The sequence below is a fragment of the Apodemus sylvaticus genome, chromosome X (assembly GCF_947179515.1).
Source record: "Apodemus sylvaticus chromosome X, mApoSyl1.1, whole genome shotgun sequence".
In the NCBI taxonomy this organism is placed as follows: domain Eukaryota; kingdom Metazoa; phylum Chordata; class Mammalia; order Rodentia; family Muridae; genus Apodemus; species Apodemus sylvaticus.
In genome coordinates this window covers 63051770-63075985 of record NC_067495.1, presented here as the reverse complement: position 1 = coordinate 63075985, position 24216 = coordinate 63051770, and the positions used below count along the sequence as shown (strand labels likewise).

Below are 24216 nucleotides of genomic sequence, written 5' to 3'. Positions count from 1 at the left end.
TTCCTTACAGTTTTTCACAGCATATGGTCCTGATTATGTGCTGGAAATCACGCCAAGCTGCCGGCCAGACCGCAATGAGCCCCACCGAATCCAGCAAATCCTCAACTACATCAAAGGTGAGCGCCACCCTCCAGCCCTGCCCTCCTTATTCCACCCAGTGTGTGGTGGCCTGCCGCTGGGGGCTTCCTCAAATACCATTTGTCTTTTGGCAGCTAATCATTCCACTGACTTGGAAAGGAAGCCTCGTTTCAGCCTGACATCTCATAGCCGGAATTCTACACAAGCCACTCTGGTTGAGATTGTCACTTGGCTGGCTAATGTCACCTTCAAAAGAACAAAAGGTTCAGCTTTAAGGCACTTCCAAGGGAAAATGAGTTATAAAATATTCTGAGAGCCTTTTTCTTTGAAAAGGCCAACAGTAAAACCATCTTTAAGGGTTAGGGTATGTGTCTCAGTGGTAGAGCATTTGCCTACCACTCCATCTCCAATGCTGTGAAAAAGCAAAACAGAAAAACTCCTTTTTAAATTGAAGGAAGTTCAAGGGAATTTAGACCTGAGGCATTACGATATGGAAGGAACTCCTCCCCAAACACTCTTGAAGCATGGTCTAAGAGAGAGCCCTGCAAATCTATGGAGGTCTGGTGAGCCATCAGGGAATTTGATGTTCTTGGAGGGGGTTCCAGCCTTGCTCTTAGAACCTAAGAGTACAGCTACTGCCCTCTACCCCTCCCCCCAAGTTATTTTGTCCCCAGGATAGAGAGGAATAGTAGTTATGGCAATATAGTCCACTAGATTATTGGGAAGGTCTTTGCTCTTAGCTTTCCATTAGAACTACCCCCAAAAAACCTCTCAGCTGCTCCCCCCTTTTTAAAAGACTTATCTATCATTTAGGTGTTTAAAACAATCATTTTCCTGGTGTGTGTGTGTGTGTGTGTGTGTGTGTGTGTGTGTGTACATGCACTTGAATCCTATTTGCAGAGTTCTGAGGCCCTAAGATATCATATTCCCTGCCCCAAAGAGTGAAATTCTCTTGTTAATTCATAAAATGACACAGAGTGCCAATACCTACTTTTGACTCCTTCCCTGGAGTGCAATCCTGTGTGAAAAGAGGCCTGCTCAAAGCTGGGGTTCATCTAAGGGGACATGCAGTATTCTGAGGGTCTTTGCTGAAAGCTGTGCTCAGAAGCAGAGTGAGCTCGATGCCCAGGGCAAAGCCCTTGGTAAGGACCATGCTTCTGGGGCTCCTTTGACCTGAGAAGATTTTCTGTGCTAATGAGTCTCAGAGTTCACAGGTCTACTCACAGCTCATCGCCCCTTGTAAGGTCCTGTAACCCAGAGCTTCTTCTGCCCCTAAAGTTTCAAATCACCTTCCTCTGATCTCCTAGTCGCTTCCCACTCTACAAGTCCTCACTTTCTAACATGTCTTCCTCCCGTCTCAAATCTTTAAGACCTTCATAATCCTTCTGTTGCTGGCCCTTCTTGCTGTGCTACAATCTGAACAAACACTAGAGATTTGCACCCTTCCCCCAGCTTCCCTCCACTCCTCTCTGCTCTAAAACACAGTCCCTTTTTTCCTTGAGATTGATTCTAAACCAGTTTCACTGGTTCATGCTCATCACTCCTTCTCCTTCCTTGCCATTTTCCCTCCCGGGCTCTAAATTCTGGTGGTGCCCAAAGCACTAAAACCAGACAGCAGGCACACACCTCTGCAGGACCCTGCTCATACCTCTTGTGTGCACAAGCATGGATGCCCTTGCCTCTCTGTACACATTCCCAGGCCCATCACTCCAGACAGTGGCGCCTTTTGCTCTTGGGGAAATGAAATGGTGAAGAGGGGAAGCTGTGAGGGAGATGATGCAGAGAGGTGAGCTAGAAGAGAAACCTAAGGGAGGAGCAAGCAAGGGTGACTCAAGGTAAAAGGCAGTGCTGAAGGTTAGTTACAACAAAAAGAGGACACCCCAGAAGACATGGCAGTCAAACTTTTTGAAGTGTATTAGCAGATAGAGGCACTATTCAGATAGTAACACAATGAATTTGAGCAGGGAGAAAAACATATGAACCAGGAACTGGATTCTCGAAAGAGACTTCTACAAAGCAAAATGAGATGTGGCTTAACAGCATTTCTTCTAAAAGAGAATTAGAGATGGTAGTTGACACAAAGTTCAGTATGAGTCACCGGGTCGAGGTGGCCTCCAGAGATGCTAATGCAGTATCGACCTCACTATTTAAAAGGGCTCTAGACAAATAGGAACATGTTGCAGGAGGTCAGCCAGTCTGGGGAAAGCACTGGAGCCCAAGCTCCAAGAGGTCTGCTTAGAAGAGCTGGGGCTTTCTGGGGAAGAGAAAACTCAGGCTGGGGTGGGGGGAAGGGAGGGAGGACATGAGCTCTGCCTCTTTTCTCTGGGAGGCTGTCAGAGAGCAGGTGAACAGGGTCTATGTGTAGCTATAGGGCACAGGGGTGGAATTTCGGATGGGTGTCATAAAAGGACTGATTTCTATTCACTAGGAGGAATTTATAACAATTAGAGCTATCTGAAGTGGAACAGGGTGGCCAGAAGACAATGAGGACTGTCACTAGAGTCGGAAGGTGAGGAGGAGAAGGTCACTTGATTAGAAGAGCTCCTGCCTGGGGAGAGGATTCCTTCCAACTCTGAGATTCCAGACATTATACACAGCAGGGAGAACACAGGGAGAATGAGAAGGATCTGGTGAGAGCTTAGGTTGGCTGATGAGTCACCCTGTGTTGGGTGGGGACGCACTGCTGAGTAAAGGAAAGAACTGATATGGAGACAAAGGGAAGCGAAGTCAATGAGAATAGGTGACAAGAAGCCAGGAGGGTGGGCGGCAAGGACAGTAAGTAGGGACTAGGAGAAATGTTCGGATTTTCCATTAACTGCCTCGTTTACAGAGTCTTTGTGCCCCTAGCCAAGCAAACTAACAAAGCACCTGAGTCCGGAACTGAAAAAAGAAAACTCAGAGCAGCCTAGAAGATTTGAGGCTAGAAAGAAGTCCAAACGCTGCTCAAAATGGCCAAGCTAACCTGCTATACTGAAACTGTGCCCCTCAGCCTAGTGACGCAGGCTGCCATCAGATAGTGTGTTGCCATGACAATGGTCAGTGTGGAAAGGCTTTTTGAGGTTTCTGTATTCTGAAAGATGTCCTTAACCAGTCTTCAAGACTGTCATTTGCTCTTGTATATAAAAACCTCCGTGACACTGGCTGCTCCACACCATGTGTGCCCATACTATCAAAACCTAGAGCAGGGCACAGGTCACAGGTTGTTTAGGGAAAGTGAGGTGGCATGGAGAGGAGAGATGGACTCAGCCCCTGTGCAAGGGAGTTTATCCCCAGTATGTCTATCCACTTGAGTTTGTTCAGCCTTGGAGTTTTGGGGTTTTGTGATTTTGTTTCTGTTTTAGGTTTTGTTTTTTGCTTTAGTTGTTGTTTGTTTGTTTCTGTTTTCTCACCAAACACCTTAGAAACATAAACAATAAAATTTTAGCCTATTGGAAATGAAACCCCAGAAGGTTTGTCTTATAGAGATGCAGGTACTTGCCCCAGGACAACTAAAGGCAGAGGCGAATGTAAACTGCACCTAACCCATCTGTTCTGCCCATCAGTCTTTTTTAAAAAGAGACAAAATTTAAAACACAGAGAGTCAGGCAGAGAGATGTTCAAGTCACAGCACCCACATGGCAGCTCACAACTGTCTGTAACTCCTGTTCCAGAGGATCTAATGTCCTCACACAGACATATATACAGGCAGGCAAAACACCCATGCACATAAAATAGAAAACAAAAACAACACCACCAAAACCCACAAAGACTTAACTAAAGCTACTCACTTCAGACACAGATAAGGTCTGTTTTCTTTTTCACAAACTGTCCTTCTTGTCCCAGTAAGCTACCCTAAGTGTACACTTCATTGCCCCCAAGAAAGTCCACATTTCAGAGTGCATGACTGAACACAGCTCATGACTACAAATGTGAAGTCATCCCTGCCCCATCTCCACATGCTTGGAGTTGTTTGCCTTTCCTCTGGTTAACATACTCCAGAGGAATTAGCTCATAGTGAACCTTCCAGACTTGGAACAGTGCTGATGTGATCAATCCCCAGAGGGGCCCTGCTAGCTCTGCGTAGGGAAATGGGGTAGAGGTGGGAGGTTTGCTGCTCTGCAGTACCTATGGCATTTAAAGCAAGTAGGGGTCACCTGGGGCTCCGAGCTTCATGTTTCAGCCAAACCTAACCCTCTGAAAAGAGGGGAGGGTGCACTATGAGGTTGTGACTATGTGGTAGAATTAACACTGGAGATTTCAACACATGCTTAAGGGTTCCCATAACTATATTCCAAACTTGTCTTGGGATACAGAAAGAAGACCATAGGATAAAGAGAAAAGGAGAAAGAAGGGGAGAGGAAGAGGGTGCAAGAGGGAAGAAAGAGGCCCTAGGGGGTACACCTGCCTTTCCAGTCCATGCTAAAGAAAGCTGACTGTGTAGCATCCTGTACTGGGCAGGCTAAGGAGAGACCAACAGATTGCTGTTATCATGGGGAGAGAAAGCACTGGTGAAGAAAGAGGAATAGCTACTATGTCTCTTCTAAACAAAGAAACTAAGGCTCAGAAAGAATAAGTGACTTAACCAAAGTCCTCTTCCTTCGTTCAGCAAGTACTTACTAACCACTTCCAGTGTGATTGACAGTATGCTGTGAGGGGTAGTGCAGACATTTGAACCCAGGTCTGTCTCGGTGGGAACTTTACAGTCAGGCTCTTTGGCCTTTTTGGTTCCCCCACCTCTCCTTGGCAGCAAGCATTGCCTGTCAAATCTACTCACCATCTCTATGTGCTTTATCCAACAGCCCCGCCCCCAGTAAGCCCATCTTACCCCCACACTGTACACTCTGCTCCTTCCATGTAGCTGATCCAAAGCACCTGAAATCCTGGAAACCCCTGGAAACAAGAGGAAAATGTCCATGAGCAACTCCTAAAGTTCTGGCCCCAAGCCATGCCTTTTAGTGCTCTGTCAGCTCCCACACAGCTGAAACCTGGAGCTTTGAACTCCTCCATTCAGAGCTAAGACACTAAGAACAAGGGAACAAGGGGCTAGCTCCATAGCTCCTGCCACCTCCAGTGTGCTATGGCCACCAGCTCCAGCCTGCTGTTTACAGTTCCGCAGCCCCATGCTGAGACCCTTTGCACATCTGCTGCTAATATTCTTGAGAGAACTGTTGTGTGGGGGATGGGGAAAGAAGCACCCCCCCCCCCACCAATTGCAGCCTGAAGTCTGAAGGTAGTATCATTCTAGAGGTTGGCAGTGGGGCTCAGACTTCAAGGGCTGCTGGAGCCTTAAACTCAAAGCAGTTCTGCCTGAAGAGACACTACTCCAAAGAATTGAGGTTTACCCGCCCCCCCCCACACACACACACCCTCTTACTGTCTTGAGAAGCATGAAAAGGAGTTAGGAAGCGGGGTTGACCCCAAGGACAAACCAACCATTTGCTTTCCGATTTCTTGGAAGGACTTTGGAGCAGGATTGTGGTGAAAATCCCGAACTAGTTTGCTCGGCTTTAAGTAAAGATCTCTATGACGTCTCTCCCTTATCTCCCCTTCCTGTTCTCTGCCCTCTCAGCATCCCTCCCCCACCCCCCAGCAAACCCCAGGAGCCGGCCGGCCACCTGCTTGCACTTTCCCACTGATCAGACTCCTGTCTTTGCTTCACTAAAAGCATAAGGAATGGAAAGGTTTGTTGTGGTTATTGTTGCCAAATAAGTTACAAAAATGGCACGCTACAGTTTTTACAAATTCGAAAAAAAAACATTTGGGGGCTTGTTCCCCTAAAGTTGTGATAAATCAATCGGTAGCTTAAATTTAATATACCATGAGATGAAGGCCATTGACAGATCACTTATGAAAACTAGATTATTCTTCCTAAAACTATGAGGTAAAAACTAACCGCAAGTGTACCACACAGTCATTGTGCTCAGGCCTTCACATAAACTATCTCATGTATGTCCTTATGCGGTAGGAGAGTGGTAACCACAGGCACAGCGCACCGCACTTACAGTCACGTAACACCAAATAGTGAACTACAGATTTGAATTCAGGCCTGGTAGCTAGCCTCTACATGGTAGCACTGACTTGCATGTGTCTACTAATCATCTCTCACCTGTTTTACCCCATCACTCTTTGTATTCCATTCCTGCCCTTCATAGGCTCCCAAAAATGCATTCTGAATCAGTTACATTTTAAAAGGTATGGTCCTGTCTTCTTGTTAAATATCAACTCAATCAAGTTGTTTTTGAACCTCCAATGTGTTTGTGGTCATGAGCACTAAAAGTGGCTGAAGACATGACCTCTGCCTCTAGGGAATAATTGAAGTGAGCCCCTGTGGATGGAGGGGGATATCACAGGGACTGACGCTGCACAGAGCCTGAGGGAGATTACTTTCCGAAGGTTGGAGGATCTGAAGAGAGCAGAGTACAGATGTGACAGACAGAAAGGAAATCTCAGAAGCATAGGGACAAAGCTGGCTGACTGGATTGAATTTCAAGTTGAATAGTCCAGATCACATACCAAAAAAAAAAAAAAAAAAAAAAAAAAAGTGGAAGCCATTCTCGGTTCTACAGTGAGGAATGACATGATAGAGCAGTGCTTGGGGTGGATTATGACAGTGTAGTCTGGATGCATCTGGACTAAAGCTGAGAAAGAAATAGTGTGTAAAGAGTGTCACCAGGCCTTGCGGGTAGGTCATTTATAGAGATTCAAGGATAAGGGAAGAAGGAAGGTCAGTCTGGGGTTTCCTGGATGGGTACCAGTGGGACTGGGAAGCTACCAGTGGAGGCGGCCTCGCTTTACACACTCATGCTTAAAATACCTTATTCTGTTCATATTCTGTTTTGATATACTGGGTTTAAGACATAATGATAATTCCATCTAGTATTTTTATATGAAAAAATTTGTTGCAGCCAACTACAAAGATTTTTGGAAATACTCGGGTGAGACAAGTATTATATGATAAGTAAAAAAAAAAATCACAAAATGGTTTAATGCCATCAACTCTCAATTTTCTAAATGTATATATGTGTGAATATGTGGCTATGCACAGAAAAACATTCAAAAGAAATGATAGCAGTGGTATCTTCTGTGATAATGGTTGTTTGAGGCAGTGTTTCACTGCATAGCCCTGGCTAACCTCAAACTCATGATCCTCCTGCCTCAGCCTCTCCAAAGCTAGGATTGTAGGCAAGTGCCACCATATCCATCTATCTTCAATAATACTTTGCCAAAGTACTTTAACAGTTGTCATCTATATTAAAATTATGAGTAATTTTTCTTTCCTCTTTTATATATTTTTTAAAGTTTCTAGCATGAATATATATTGTTTCACAGAAAAAAAACTAATGTATGTTTTTTGTTTAAAGAAAAAGTCAGTAAGAACTAATGTTGTAGCTCAATAGTAGAGCAGCTATAGAGCCTAGCGAAAAGACCTAAGCTTTAATCCTTAGTTTTAAATCTTATTTTACACTTATACATCATAAATATGACCACCAGACCTACAGACCATTTCAAAAATGGATTTGGAGTGAGTATTTTAAAAGTTTCAGGTGCCATTTCCTCTAGATACCTTAGCGATACTAGGGTATTCCATTTATCTTGAAATTTAGATAATACTTTGTTGAAAATATAAACCCTCTTTTGTCCTACAAAAGGGCAGAAAGTCCAAATGTTTCCTTTTCCACATGCCCATACATTCTAAGGTAACTCTTTCAGTCTCTCTAGGTTTTGTCTTCTGCTCCACTGATCTATAAATCTGTCCATTCCTTCATGGTCATTAGTACCGTGGCTATATAATAAATCCTAGAATGAGAATGATTCCTCATAGTTTACTTTTTTCAAAATCATTTTAGGTAAAGGATGCTGAAATCCCAGCATTCGTGAGGCTGAGGCAGGAGTATTGACAATACAGTGCCAGCCATGTGCTACAGAGTAAGACCCTGTCTCAAAAAAGAAGTTAGTTAGGGCTGCTCAAGTGTTTCAGCAGGTTAAGATTCTTGCCACTAAGCCTAATGACCTAAGTTCAATCCCTGTGACCCATGTGGTCTCGTGGTACAAAGGGAGGACCCATTCTTCAAGTAATTCTCTGACCTACATGCACACAAACATACACATGAATACGCATACTAGATAAATACATGTAAAACAAAATTAAACTGAACAGCTTCTTTGTCTTTCCATATGAACTTTAGAATAGCGTTGTCTAGTACTATAAAGTAATTTTGATGTAATTTAGAAAGGACTTGTGTTAAGCCTATACTTGTTTTGGATATAATTGTTATCTTTATTATACTGAGTCTTCCAGCCTATAAATATGGCAATATTCAACTTTTAGATTTAAATACTATTGATGTTGTTGTTGTTAATTTTACTAGGGCTTTATGTGTGCTAGAGCAACCACTATACCCACGAGCTACATTTTCAGCCATTTTCACTTTTATTTTGAGACAGATTCTTGCTAGGTTGTCCAAGCAGGTCTTAAGCTTCAATCCCCCTGCCTCAGTCTCCCACATACCTGGGATTACAGGCTTAAGCTACAATACACAACTAGATTTTTAGTTTCTTCATTAACATATTTAACATGTAATAAAAGTATCACTCTACAAAGATACAGCAATCCAAAAAATGTGTATGCCTCACACATCAGTGTCTTGAAATACATGAAGAAAAGGAAATAGAAGATCTGTCATTAAGGCTGGGCAGATAGCCCAGCAGCCAAGTGCTTGCCTAGCCCATGTAAGGTCTTGGTTCAACCCACATTTCAGAAAAGAAAATAAAGAAAATCCATGATCAGAGTTAGAGACTTCAGCATTCCCTTCTCATCAACCAGTTTAGCAGACAGAAAAGAGCCAGGGTGCAGAAGAACTCAGCAGTGCTATCCATTAATAGGCTCAAACTGACATTTATAGGTTATTCCAAACAACAATACAATACATATTTTTTAAGTTCTAAAGGAACATATACCAAGATAGGAACAATACTGATCCATAAAACTAATTTCAAAGAATTGAAAATAACTGAGATTATACAGAATATCTTTTCTAATCATAATAGCATCAACATAGAAATTACAAACCTCTTGCAAAAGAAAACTCAAGGCCCAGATAGCTTCACTAGAGAATTCTAATTCTACTGAAATAATTAGCATCAAATTTATATTATCTCTTACATAAAATAGAATAGAAAATGTTTGCTGTTGCCACTGTTGTTGTTTGTGCTCTTTATGGAAAGTGCTTTGTCTCTCTCACACACACACATAGACGGAGTCTTGTGTACATGGTTATGTATGTGACGACAGGCACATATGCAGCAGTATACATATGGAGGTCAGGGGACGCCTTGAGTAGTCCTAGCCTTCCTTCTTGTTTGAGAGAGGGTTCCTGGTGTGCACTTCCACCTATGCCAGTCTATCTGGCCTTTGAGTTTCCAGGAATTGTGTCTCTATTTCCCATCTCACAGTAGGGGTCCTAAGATCACAGATGTATAGTGTGCAGATTCCAGGAATCTGAATTGGAGTTCTCATAAGTTGTAAGTGCTTTTCCACACTGAGCCTTCTCTCCAGCCCAAAACAGGTTCTTGCCATGTAGTCTTGGCTGCCCTAGAACTCTTCCTACAGTTTAGACTGACCTGGAATTTGTGGTAATCATAATGCTTCTCATGAGCATTTAGATTACAGGCATTAATACCACTGTATCTCTCTGCCTCTACCTGACAGAAGAAAATGTTTAAAAAAGAGAACAAAAACAAACAAAACTTGCATCTACAAAAAAAAAAATGTACTGCTATGTGATACTGAATGATGAAATAGATGCTTTCCCTTCTAAGTTCTAGAGCAAGACAAGGATATCTAATCTTGCCACTCTTATTCAAGATAGTACTGGCATTCCTAGCCAATGCAATAAGGCAAGAAAAGGAACTTAAAAATAGAGAGATCAGAAAGGGAAAAAAACATTGCCTCTATTTTGTTATGAATTATTTTTATGCCAAAAATCTAAAGGAATTTATATAAAAAATAGAACTAAAAAATTAGTTCAAGAGCTAGGAATAAAACCCCATGGCAGAGCGCCTGTCCAGTACGCATGAAGCTTAGTTGCAATAACAAGTCCTACCACGGAAATTAACAGAAAAAATGTCCAACAAGGTTATTAAAAATGCTTAAAATCAATTATATTCTCTATACTAACATGTGGAAACAAAATTAAGTTAAAAAATATAACTCTAATCAGTCACTTGAATCAGAAAAAAAAAATAAAGAAGAAGAAAATCTGAGCCAACCATGGTGGCTCACCCTTGTAAGCCCAGACACTAAAGCAGGATTCCTGGTTTGAGGCTTGCCTAGATAGCTTAGTGAAACTCTCAGTATTTAAAAAAAAAAAAAGGCAGGGGGTGGAGGATGGGCATCAAGATGGCTTTGCCACCAAGCCTGATAATTTGAGTTTAATTCCCCAGATTCCACATTGTAGAAGGAGAATCGTTGACTCCTGAAAGTTGTCCTCTGGCCTACACACACACACTTTCTCTCTCTCCCCCCCCTGCTCTCCCCCCCCCCCTCTCTCTCTCTCTCTCTCACTCTCTCTCTCTCTCTCTCTCACACACACACACACACACAATGTATAAGGAAATGTTAAAAGAAGCAAAAGAAAACCTTCTAAAAATGAAAAGGAGGCCATTAATTATTTTATATGGCACTAAAGGCTGAAGCTAAGGCTTCATGTTATGCAATTGATCTACCACTGAGTGAGCTATAGCTCCAGACTTTCTTTTCACTTTTTTTAAAAATAGGATCTGTATTAGAGTTCCCTAGAGGAACAGAACTTATAGAATGATTATATATACATAATTATATAATATGTATTATATAACATATAAATTAATGTATATACCCACATTATGTCTATAGTAAAGGGATTATTAGAATGGCTTAGAGGCTATGGTCCAACTAGTGCAACAATGGCTGTCTACCAATGGAAAGTCAAACAGTCTAACAGTTCAGTCCAAGCAGGCAAAGCTTCTGTCTTCTCTATCATTTATATAGGCTGCCAGCAGAAGGTGTGATCCAGATTAATGGTGGATCTTCTTACCTCAAAATACCTGGATTAAAGGTGTATCTTCCCACCTCAAAAGATCCACATTAGAAGGGGGTCTTCACATTTCAAAAGATGTAATTAAAAAAAATTCCTAACAGGTGTGTTCAGTCATTTGACTTTTAGTTAATTCCAGGTATAGTCAAGTCAATAACCAAGAATGACCATCACAGGGCCATGTTAAATTGCCCAAGCTAATCTTGAACTTCCTATGTAGCCCTAGCAGGCCTTGATTTTACAGTCCCTGCCTCAACCTGCACCAGTACTAGGATTACAGCCCTGTGCCACCAAAGCATAGCTTCTACTGAAATATGTTTAGGTCTATTTCCCTAAAAATAAAACATCTGGGCTCCATAGTGGGACAACGGCATTGGTAATTTAAGAACAAAAGGGAAGCAGCTCATTGCTGCTTAGCAGGAGTACAAACTCATGCTCCCATTAGACCTCCATTGGTAGTACACTTTGGCAGGGATGGAAGTGGTGCGCTTTTTTAGACAGTGCCTCCCTGTGTAGCCCAGGCTGGCCTCAAACTCACAACTTTTCGCCTCTGCCTCTGCCTCTTCAGTTCTTAGGATTACAGACATACCTGCACCACCACATTTAACTTTATGGTAGGTCTTTTTTTTTAACTGTTACCCATAGGACCTCTACTGATGTAGCAGTGGGTGGGTCTACTTGGTATTCAATAGAAGTGAAAGAGGAGCAGGATATTGCTACACTAATTTTCTATTTCAACCTTTCATTTATCAGTAAATATATATTAGGTGTTAATCTGTGCCAAAAGCTGCCCTAGGCACTAGAGATATGGGCTAGGAAAAATTCTTTGCCTATCCTAGAACTTGTAGTTTATTGAAACAGATAAGCTATGAACAAATAAACAAATACTTAGTGCTGATTACTGATTCATTCAAAAGAGTACCATTTTAGACAGTAGTCAGTAAAAAGTCTTCCTAAGGAAATAATGTTTGAGAATCTGCAAGTTTTAATAAAGTGAGTGAAGTTTTACAAGAACCAGGTAAAGACTATTCTAGAAGAAAGACAAAGCATGGTTAAAGACCCATGGAAGAAATGGTTTTACTGTGTCTATTGTGTGTGTGTTTTAATGTATATTAGAAGTACACATGCCACATGAAACTTTCAAGAAAAAACTTTTATGTTTTATTTAATTGTGCGCGCGCATGCGCGCGCGCGCACACACACACACACACACACGTATCACAGTGCATATATGTAGTTCCAAGGACAACTTTAGGGAATCAGTTCTCTCTTCCCATCATTATGGGTCCTGGAGATCAAAATCAGGTTGTCTTATTGAGCCATCTCACCAGCTTCAAACTTTAGAATTGCACAAATATTGTTGCTTATGATGAACTGTTTAAAAATAAGTTTACATAAGAAAGGTTTCTGTGGGTAAATATGGTAAAACTCTTAGAAGTATTGAAGTTTTTAGGATGCACAACTGAAGTATTTATTAGTTCCCTTTAATAGGCTACGAAAGCAAGGCTTTCAGGGGTTAATAGCTTTGTAAAGGCCACATAAGTGGAAAGTGTGGGGGGGGGGCAGGGGTTAGGATTCCACCTGGGAAGGTGAAGATTGCACTCAAACTTAGATGAGGAAATACACATCTTTTTTTTCTTCTGCCTGGCGAAGCTGATTATTGCACAAAACAAATGAAAAAATTTCCAAGAGCAGCCGGCAGCCCCAATATGTTTAAACATTCTCTGTTTGTTTTCCTCACCATGCCTAAAGCAATGGTACCTCACTCATCTTCCTTCAGCTCTTAGTGTGAAAATGATTGAGGGTAAGAGGAAGGTAGGCAATTATTAGGGGAAATAAGGTAAGTGTCTCAGGGTTCTGGAATGTCTAAACTGTTGATGCCTTTTGGGCTACACAGAGACTCTTTAACCATCTGAGGTTGGGAGCTCTGTAGAGTCCAGCAGCAGCACTGAGGGTCTTTGATTGCAAAGGAAGCAGGCCACTAACACACACACACACACACACCTCCACTTTACCTAGATGGTGACATTCCCACACCACAGTCACCAAAATGTCCCAACCTTTCAAGAAAGGGAAGTGTGTTCATGGCCCCTCCTTTGCCCACGCCCTTCTGCCCCTTTACAGATCCAAGCATTATTTTGGAGGGGGGATTTCATAAAGATTTCTAAATTGAGTTAGAATTTCAAGTCTATTGTGACATGCAAATTAGTCCTGCTTGCCTGTTGGCAGCAAAGCCGCTGAAGTGCCTAGAGACGGCCGTAAAATGAAAACACCAAAGTGATTAAATGTGCCCGAAGAGCATAATTGAGTGCATGAATAAGAGAAAATAAAACAAATTGATTTTCTCCAGTGCCAGAAAAACAGAATAATTGAGAACAAAATAATAGACTTTGAAGTAATCAAAGTGAGGAATGCACCATGGTGACACAGAAACAGCCAGTTGTGGGAGAGATTTATTGTGTTTCTGTTATCATTTTTACAGCTTTAATTTCATTAGCTAATAAATACAAATCAATTGAAAAATCAGTCAACCAGAGAGGAAGCCGTCCCAAGCCAAGGTTTTTATTCACACCTCTAAAACAGACTAAGGTGGTGATCCTTAATCCACTCTCTCGCATGTGTGCGCTGCGCATGCTCACGTGGGCACATGCCACCGCCGCTACACAATACACAGGAATGTGCGCATGTACGCGCGCGCACTACAAGCAGGACAAGTTCTAGAAAGCCTCATTTGGAGATGGTGACCAGCAGCTGCCTAATCTGCTGGTCACTTGCCACATACAGTTTACTGATTCAGCCATCAAAGTGGTAACTTTTATATTCCACTGAGATCTCCATCAGAAAAAAATTGCCTGAGTATAAGCATCCTGGTTAACAAAGATGACACTGACCACATCTGTGAGCTTGCCCTGGATCCTGTAACTTCATCGGTTGATGGTGACGGCAGTGGTGGCAGCTATGAACACAACAGCGGGAACACCTGCCACTCTTGTAGTACTGCTGAGACTATGTGGCTTGCTCCATTCTCCCCCTCCCCCCAAAAATAGTGACACTGAACTATAATCTAAAATTGAGAGGACCAGGCAAGACTATTGCCACCCCTTTGGCATCCAGTTCGGTGTCTCTGATGCTAGGCAAAGACCAAGGCTGGAAAGCGAGATTGGAGGTAAGACTTCTCATGTTGAATCTGACAGTAGAGCATCAGGGACAGCAAGTCATGCTGGAACCAGGTGCTAGAAGATCACAGAGTAAACATGAGACTGCTTGGAAACTATTTTTATGGCTCCTCCAAGAAAAGAATCCCTCCACCCCACTCCTCAGCTGTTCATAGCTCAGTGGCCCTTCCCTTCAAGGTCCACAGCACTGGCTAATGGGACCTGAATGGAGGATTTTCCTTAATAGAGGCCTTTGAGCTACTCTGGCAGTAGGTGGGACTTCCAGATGTTCATGACACACCCTATCTTCAGGGCTCCATAGTTGTGGCCTTGCCTTTGGCTGTAGTAAAGGTTTTGGGACCGCTGGGACTGTAAAGCAGGGTGTACAAAAAGAGCTGGCAATGCTGAGACTGGCACTACTTGCTGGCTCCTTGGGATGGCACAGATAAGAAACTGTGTCTGCCAGACCATTTTTGTCCCCTTGAATCCATCTTCTAAGAAGCACCAAGATGGTGAGGGCAGTCTCAGACCTTCTAGTGACATGCAAGGCCCAACTGAAATATGCCTTGAAATGAATAGTAGATATTAATATTTTGTACAAAACAACAAGAGTTTGTCTCTAGTTCAAGCTGAAGTTCTCAGCTTCCATTTCCCACTGGTGTTTGGGTGGAGCAAATCATTTTGAAACTCTAAAGCATTATACAGATGTAAAACTGAATTATCCTCCCTGCCTCTGCTATTCCCATTATCCTTGGTTTCCCAGCACAGAATTTTTGTCTGAAAAAGCAATGTGGAGCAGGAACATTGACAAAAAGAACCTGAGAGCTGTGACTCCCAAATGCCTGGAGGCGATCACCCAACCCAAAAGATCGCCAACCGCTGCGGCCAGCTCCACTGGCTGCCCGGCGGGCACACAGCCCACTCCTGTGATGTCACCTCTACACTTACTTATGCCTATCCCTCCACAAGGAGCCAGCAGATTTAGGCACCGAGGGGGGAGAAAAAATGAATCATAGGCTATTTTAGAAATTGCTTCGATTCCATTTGAGCCTGCAGCGGTGCCTTGGAAGCTGAGCAGAGCACCCTAAGTCACGGGGTAATGTGTTTTAAGTGCTGATAGCCTGGAAGTGCCAGAAGCCTGGTGGGGTTAATCCACAACCCCAGGTTCTAATTCAGGTGAGAGGAAGATAAATGTTAATTAGAGGCTCTTCAGAATTGTCACTGAAAGGCTTTTTGAAGACGGCAAAGATTGACATTCTGAAGCAAGCAATACAGTTGGCAATCGCCAGCTAAAAATTAAATCAGCCATCTATGTCAGCAACATGCCCAGGGCTGGAGAGAATTCCTTTGGACTGAGCCAGGTGTGGTGGCTCTCATCCCAGCACTCAGGAGGCTGAGACAAGAAGATTACGCAAATTCAAGGCCAGTCTCAATACTCTGTAGTCCAGGGCAGCTTGGGCTGAGAGAGATGGTGTATCAGAAGAGGTCTGGAGAGATGACAGCAGTAATAAATAATTTTCTTTTATTTTTTTAAAAGAACGGTTAGACTGCCATTGCCCCCAGTTAAAAGGGGGACCCTTAGAGAGTCAGCTATTAGAGCGCTCATTCTATATCATACAAGGTCCCCTCTTGCCCCCAAAATCCCAGCTACCTCAGTCCTCCCTGCCCCTCATCCTGACTTCTGGTCACAAAACCCTTGTGGCTGTCTTTATACTTAGTACTATATCCCTGATGCCTGCAACCGTTTCCCCTTCAAGATGCCACGTGCTATGAAGCCTTCTGTGCCCTTTCTACCCTTAGCACTATAGCTACAGGTATTGGGTAGCCCAGCTGCGTGGATGTCCTACCCACATGTGTTGTCTTCACACGTCTTCCTCACTGCACCAGAGCTTCTAAAAGGCAAGAAATGTGCCTTGTTTTTCTCTCTGTGACCCTGAAACTGATCACAGAGCAGTGGTCCACAGTGGCCTGAGGGAGCTGTGGGTAAGGCTAGGAGATTCCCAGTGGCTGCACAACAGCCTGGATAGCAACTCCCCTGGAAGCATCTATAGGATTTCTCCCAGGTGCCTTGTGCTCCTCTATAGGAGGGATGAGCGCCAAGACATTTTTTGTCATCATCTTTTAATGTATGCCTAAGATGTAATACACACAGCAAGTCTGTTTCTGTTTTTATACTTTTGTTGCCCCTTTGAATAGATAACACCAAAATAGCTATTAAAGTTTTAAAAGTGAACGGAGATACAGAAAAATACTAGACGGCTATTGGTAGAGAGGTTAAGTGGAGCTCTGGATGTGGTGGTGCCTGCAGGGCATCCCAGCAGGGGGGGGGAGGGCTGAAGTGGGAGGAACTGCAGTTTGACCCTGCCTCAAAGTGAAAGAGGTGTTAGATAGATAGAGCACATTCCTGAGGGACTGCTCATCTGGCAGCAGTTGGAGAAACAATCCTAAATTCACTTTCCTATTTCTCTGAGGAACCATTGAATGTCCAGGGCTTCCAGGGTCACTCTGGCACTCCTCCAACCTGCTATGATACTGTCTTCAGAACTCATTCGTTGCGGGAGGGAGCAGAAAAGGGCAATGAGTGTGAATGCAATCCCAGTCCATTCTATTCACATGTGAGTGTGTCACAATGAAGCTGGGAACAACAGTGTACACCTTTAGTGCCAGCCCCAGGAGGCAGAAACAGGTGGGTCTTTGACAGTTCAGGCCAGCCTGATCTACATAGTGAGTTCCATGGCTACAAAGTAAAAGTTCCTGAAGCCCCCCCAAACAGAAAAAGTGTCACAATGAAACCCATTCTTTTGTACAGTTAATATGTACTAATTTGAAGGGGGGGGGACTAAAATCCCATTGGTCATTTCTTGGCATGCGTTAGTTTCCCTCAAGGAATGGGCCAAGTTTCTACTCCTGGGTTGAGCAAGTAAGTACTCAGTCAGAGGCAGGTATTGGTTCCTTTAGTGACTGGATCTTGAGCCCCTGTTGTGTGCCAGGCTCTGTGAAGGATGCTGATGACAGAACAGTAAGAATGATGACCATGGCCTGTGAGGAGAGACAGGATAGCAGGAAGTGAAAAAGCCCTGATGCTTCCAGTGTGCTGAGTGCATCAATGAAAGTACAAAAGGATCATAGGGCAAAAAAAGTGACCAGGGTGGCTGTTTAACTCCAGTGTTCCTAAAGCCTCTCAGAAGCACTTTTGATTTGAAACCTGTAGACTCAAGGTGACAAAAGTAATGAAATGAGTCAAAAATTAGACTATCCAAGGGCAGAGTCATCCAGGGAAGAATGGGTGGCAAGTCTGTAGGAAGGGGACACCTAACAAGGGGAAAGAGACTCCTGTTCACACCACACAAAGGAGCCCCGTGTGGCTGAAGTCAGGGAACAGGCCAGAGGCAAGAATTCCGAGATTTGATTCTAGTTATGAGCAGCAGATCCTCTGATGACAGGAGGGATGAGGTCTGGCCTGAGCACCAACACGCCCTGCCTGATACATAGTTGAATATAAGGGACCAGGAAAGATTCAAGGAGCCAACTTCCAAGTTATGAGAGTGTCGCATGCAAAGAGCTATAGTGATGGGACAGTAGTGAGTGGGGGGAGGGGCATGGATTTGTCATCTGTTTTGGAATTAGAACTCATGGGACTCGAGAGTGGATTAAAGAGGAGGATTGTAAACAGAAGAAGAAGTAGGCCCCCCTGGTCAGCACCATGACAGAAAGACAAAAGGACCAGGGATCTGTTTTATATCCTAAGTGCTCACGCCTCATTGAGTGGCACAGATGCAGAACAGTTCCCCTTCCGAGAAAGCTCTTTTCAACAGCACTAGTCTATATATATTAAAAAGACTAAATAATCATAGAAGAAAAGTCTCAGACTGGAGAAATATCCACACTCTATGAAGAATTAGCTCAACACTAAGAAAAGAAAAGAACCCAACTTGGGAATGTCAAAAGATAAGAAAAGAGCTCATGAAACATATACAGATGACAAGAAATTGTATGGATAGATGTCCAACATCGTATGCCACAAAGAAACTGCAAATTAGCCAGGCGTTGGTGGCACACACCTGTAATCCCAGCACTTGGGAGGCAGTGGCAGGCAGATTTCTGAGTTTGAGGCCAGCCTGGTCTACAGAGTGAGTTCCAGGACAGCCAGGGCTACACAGAGAAACCCCGACTCGGGGAAAAAAAAAAAAGAAGAAGAAGAAAGAAACTGCAAATTGAAGTAACAGGATAGCACTACACATCTACTAGAACAGATGCTTCCAACACCAAGTACTAGAGGGGACATGGAATAATGGAACGAACTCTCAGTCTCTGTTGGTGGGAATGTAAAATTGAACAGCCATTTGGGAAGACAGTTTACCAGTTTGTGCCAAAGCTAAGCAGTCTGACTATATGATCCAGCAGTTGCTTTCCTTAGTCTCTACCCAAATGAGTTAAAACTCATGCCCATGAGCTTTATTATATGTATTTATTATGAGCTTTATTCATAATTGTCCAAACATGGAAGTAACCAAGTTGACTTAGGTGAGTGGATCAGCTGTGTTATTAGGAAGTACAGAAAGCACTAATATATTCCTTTCCTCCTCTAAACATCTTACATTAGTTGAGTACTTCCTGCTCAGTCTTTCTGCCAACCTGAAACTTCTCTAAGTCTATTAATTGAAAAAAAGAAAGACTAAGGTAAATGTTCATTGGCACCTAGCAAGGCACATAACACAAGGGAACTACTACATAAATGTTAGTCAAAAAACTGGATAAGTGATAAGTCCATCGGTGGCAGTACATCCTGTAATCAATCCCAAGACCCCAGAGCCTGAGGTAGGAAGATCATCGGTTTGAGGCCAATCTGGGCTACATGGCAAGACTTTGTCTCAAAAGAGCAAAAGGAGTCAACCAGTGAATTCAAAGAACTCAGGCTTCCTGAGTGCTGGTTCAGAAGGTCTTGTATATCAGAAGTGAAGTCTTGGTGCAATTAATTACCCAAAGCAGAATGCTGAGAAGAAAATGGGGTGTCCTGTATGTAAACTAGAAGTTATAGAGAGGCCACAAGCTACAGTTTGCTTCTAAAAGTGATTTGCCTATTCATATTCTTTAAACTTTTCAGTCTCCGGCATTTAACACTGGAAACTTTGCATTCAAATATATATATATATATTTTACTTCATTTGGGAAATGAGAAAAATAGACACATGCAGGGCCTATATGCCTTCTAGTGGTGAATGGCTAGATCCATTTGGCAAACATGTGCATCTTGTTTGCCACAAACTCTATGCATTTTACTCTAGTCAAACATGGCTTTCCATTCACACTGTTTTAAACAGTGTCTTTACTTTTACAGTAGTTGAATAAAAAGGAAACTTTGCAAAATGGTCTAGTTGCCCTGGAACTCACTATGTAGACCAGGCTAGCCTCAAATGGGAAGGTCTGCCTGCATTTGATCCCAAGTGTTAGGGTGAAAGGTGTGTACCACCACAACCACTGAGAATCTATTTATTATACTAGTCATGATTCAAGGTGGTAAAAAGATAAAAGAAACGGGAGATCCATGTCTTGCCCTAGTTGGATTCTGCTCACATGGATTCTTTGGCTCTCTTGGCATTTATGTTGGCCCCCTCTGACCTGAAGCCTAAGTACAAGATGTCTAAGTTCTGTTTGCTCCTTTCTCTTGCACTGTCTCCCAAGCCTCAGACTGTGTTGGCCTTTAGAATTTTCTCAGGCTACCACCCACTGCTAGAAAAGCTGGACATCAGAAGAGAAACAATGGGCATTATTTAAGCTTACATGTTTATGGTTACCCAGATTCAACATTGCTCACCATCAGCTTTTGGTGGAAATTATTCCTGTTGTTTTGGTTAATTGCCTCCAAATGTAACTATAGAGTAAGTCAGGCGCAACAGAATCCAGCACCCACCTTTCCTCTCTGTGGTCATATGTCACTAAACCATAATGACACAGAGTCTTATTCTTGCACATATTCATTTCTTCCCCAAGCACTGGCCGTGCTTACAGATGATTGTTGCTTCAGGACATCAGCCTGTGGGCTACCCTCAGCGGGGGCCCATGGACAGGGCCCTGTCTAGGAGAAAGCTTAAGGCTTTACTTCCAGATGGTCAGGGGAGACTGGAATTTCTTGGCTCAGGGAAGAGTGTGACCAGAGCTGGCAGTGACCAAGAAGTGGCCCTATGGTCAAAAGCACCAGTGAAGAGGCTAAGCCACGCAAGAGATGTAATAAAGGTTAAGAAAGTACCAAGAGAAAGAAGACGGAACACAGAGACATCTTGAAGTTAAATTCCGGAACCCATAAGAAATAAAGGGGCATGAAGAATCAGGCATGGCCCAAGAAGCATTTTGAGTTTGTTTCAAACACCAAAAGCATGATCCAAAACAGATGAAAAAAAAAAAAACCTGCTAAATTTGGCCTCATCAAAATTAACTTTTGCTTTGCAAAAGATGTGTTAGTAGAATGAAGAGATAACAAATGTACTGAGATAAAATATTTGCAAGTCATATACCCAACAACAGATTTGTATCTAAAACATACAAAGAGCTCTCCAAACTCAACAGTAGAAAAAAATCAAATTAAAAAATGGGCATAAGGCATAAAAAAGAATATACTGATAGCAAATTTAGCGCATAAAAGATGTTTAACAGCATTCGCTATTTAGGCGAGCTGAGCACTGGCAAAGATGTGGGAAAAGCAGCTTCCTACCACATCCCTGGTACGAGTGTAAGTGCCACAGAAACACTGGAAAACACGTCAGCAGTTTCTTATAAAAACTAAATGTATACTGCGTTCACAGGAAACCTTGTATGAGTGTGTTCATAGAAGCTTTATTCATAATAACCAAAAGCTCAGTTGTCCTTTAGTGTGTATTAGGTAGATAGACCATGCCACATACCCCAGTATTTCATGCATACAACAACTTGGATGGGTGTTTTTTTTTTACATTAATGTATATTAATTGTACAAAATAATGTGTTCCATTGGCATTTTCATACATGTGTATCATATATACTGATCATATTCACCCTTATCACCTTCTCTCTCCCCCTTTTGGATCTTAAGAGCAGTACACTGAATGAAAATGCCAGTTGCAAACGTTTACATAGTCCACATATATAACATTCTAAATGGGAAACTGTTTTAGAGATGAAAAACATTAATGGTTGTCAGATCATAGAGAAGGTAAAGGGGGAGGGGTGGCAGTGATTAGATTTTCACAATTGGAATAAAGATTACATGAATCTACACTTATGATAAAATTGCATAGAGCTGGATACTTATTAACACACAAGTACATGTCAGACTCGTGAAATACAAATAATATCTATGAATGATGGCAATGTCGACTTCCTAGTTGTGATATGAATACCAATCATACAAAATGCTAATTGGAAAAAGCTGCTGAAGGCCCAAGGGGCTGTACCAACCTGGGTTTTGCTGTTGCTGTTATTTGCAACTTCCTACAGCTCCTCACTGTGTGATTCCATTTATATAGCATTTTTGAAAAGACACCACTGTAGTGACAAACAACAGATTAGTAGCTGTCAGGCAAGCCAGAGGATACAGTCGCTAAAGGTTTGGGGGATTAGGAAACAATTCTGTGTCCTGAACGTGTTTACGTGTTTGTGGTGTGTGTGCGTGTGCGTGTGCGTGTGCGTGTGCGTGTGCGTGTGCGTGTGCGTGTGCGTGTGCGTGTGCGTGTGCGTGTGCGTGTGCGTGTGCGTGTGTGTGTGTGTGAGGAGGTCTGTGCATAAAAGAAAGTCAGTTTTACTATAGATTAATTTTAAAATTACAGAAGCAGGACTAAATCGTAGACTATTTTTCTAGCACACACAAGGATCAGGATTTGATTCCTAGCACCAAAAGCCAAATAAGACTTTCTTTTAATTTACAATAGAATAGCAACTGCTCAGTTCGGATCCCCTCCTACTTCCCCTGCTTCTCTCTCTACTCAGCCATCACGTTCCATCTACTGTATGCCTGCTAGTGGGAGGCGCCGTGCTACATGCTGGAACTTTTTCTTTTATTCGATGTATTCTTTATTTACATATCAAATGATTTCCCCTTTTCTGGGTCCCCACTCCCCACAAGTCCCATGAGCCCCCTTCCCTCCCCCTGTTTTCCCACCCACCCCTTCCCACTTCCCTGTTCTGGTTTTGCCCTATACTGCTACACTGAGTCTTTCCAGAACCAGGGGCCACTCCTCCGTTCTTCTTGTACCTCATTTGATGTGTGGATTATGTCTTGGGTATTCCAGTTTTCCAGGCTAATATCCACTTATCAGTGAGTGCATACCATGATTGATCTTTTGAGTCTGGGTTACCTCACTTAGTATGATGTTCTCCAGCTCCATCCATTTGTCTAAGAATTTCATGAATTCATTGTTTCTAATGGCTGAATAGTACTCCATTGTGTATATATACCACATTTTTTGTATCCATTCCTCCGTTGAGGGACTCCTGGGTTCTTTCCAACTTCTGGCTACTACAAATAGGGCTGCTATGAACATAGTGGAGTATGTGTTGGAACTTAAAATACAACAGTATTCTTCCTACTCTAGAGGACAGTCAGGCAGTGGAGCTTAGACTGATTTTATCTTCTTGTTCAAAGCTCAGGGCCAAGTAGATCAAGGATCTACACTTAAACCAGACACTCTGAAGCTTATAGAAGAGAAAATGGGGACAAATCTTGAACACAGGACACAGGGGGAAAGTTCCTAAACAGAACACCAATGGCTTATGCTCTAAGAACAAGAATCAACAAATGGGACCTCGTTTCAACCCAAAGAAATGGAGCAGAGAGAAGACTGACCAGGGACCAAGTGAAGGAACTGATCCCTTTTAAAGCCTGGCCCTGTATAGTGCTTTCCCAACAGAAGTCTAGGGTCCTTTACTCCATTCTACACAGGTTAAGAGAAAGTGCCAGAAGGGCTGTACCCTGCTACAGGGGCAGAAAGGTTGGGGTTAAAGGACGATTTGATGCAGCTAACTGTGACCTCTGAAAAAGTGTTACCTGGATGTACACATGAGTATATGTATAATGAGTGTGTGTGTGTCTAAAAACCATTTGTTTTGTTCATAACTCTTGACTGGTGTTGGAGCTGCAATCAGCTGTGTAGTTCTTCTGGCTTGGCCTGGACCCACCCAATATCCGCAGTCCACTGCCCTGGTGGTCAAAAAACTTGCTCACTTACATAATACTTTCTAAGATAACAGGGGTGTCTAGGCCCTTTGTCCCTCATCACTTAGGCCTTATCCCCAGAAAAAGTCACCCCATTCTCACTCTCAACCCCAACATGTAAATGCTTATTTTCTTCTTCACAGCCCTATTGAGATCTGTAATTCATACATGTTACCTGAATCTGACTTGTGTTTTCTCTCCTGTTTGCAGGGAATCTGAAGCATGTGGTCTAGTTGACAAAAAGAGATCAGGTTTCCAGAGCTGGGCAGCAGTGCCTGTAATGAAGACAGTGTGTTGATGCAAGCAGTTTGTGGAATTTGTGACTGCAGGGGGAAATTTGGAAGAAATTACTTCCTGAAAATTTCTAAGGGGCACCAAGTAGCAGCTGGCCTCCGGGGGTGAGGAGGCAGGCACCCTGGAGCCAGGCCTAGGGGGAAAAGGAAGACACCCAGTGTCTAAAGTGTTTATTTTAAAACACAAATGCAGTTTTTAATGTTTCAAAATTATTTTTAAGCAAGTTTGGAGGGAAGAATTTTATCTTCATAAAGGGGACAAATCAGGAGCTACAGGAGAATGGGGTTGGGTAGGGGGCAGCAGACGGGCATGTTTGGACCTCAGGGCCATTTAGATAGAGACCCGTGGGGGAGGGGTATCAGCCTACTGGGAGGTAAAGAGGAAGGAGCCTGCCACTTTTGTTTTAGTACTATGCACTCAAGTTGTTCTTAATAAAATTTTTGAAAATCTA

General features: G+C 42.9%; 1 long non-coding RNA gene across 1 annotated transcript; it reads left to right on the top strand.

The window, feature by feature from the left end:
• LOC127675337 (uncharacterized) lies at positions 1–24216 on the top strand. The gene is made up of 2 exons (XR_007975471.1): positions 1–116; positions 23682–24216. It is a non-coding gene; the product is annotated as an uncharacterized LOC127675337 (long non-coding RNA).